The sequence below is a fragment of the Pygoscelis adeliae genome, unplaced genomic scaffold, assembly GCF_000699105.1.
Source record: "Pygoscelis adeliae isolate BGI_AS28 unplaced genomic scaffold, ASM69910v1 Scaffold114, whole genome shotgun sequence".
NCBI lineage: Eukaryota > Metazoa > Chordata > Aves > Sphenisciformes > Spheniscidae > Pygoscelis > Pygoscelis adeliae.
In genome coordinates this window covers 2,146-2,347 of record NW_008824587.1, presented here as the reverse complement: position 1 = coordinate 2,347, position 202 = coordinate 2,146, and positions in this window count along the sequence as shown.

Sequence of the window (202 nt, the reverse complement as noted above, 5' to 3'; positions counted from 1 at the left end):
CGCGGGGAAAGGGCTGCAGCGAAACCGCCCCACCAGTGCCGTTCCCCTGCGGCAGGGTGGCATGGGCAGTGGTGCGGGCAGTGGTACAGGCAGGAGGAGGGCGTGACTCGCCACATCCCCGTGGCACCAGACGTGGCCAAGGGCCTGAGGTGACACAGCGCCATGAATCAGCTCCCAAGCCCGTGGGCTTTTTATTTTGATA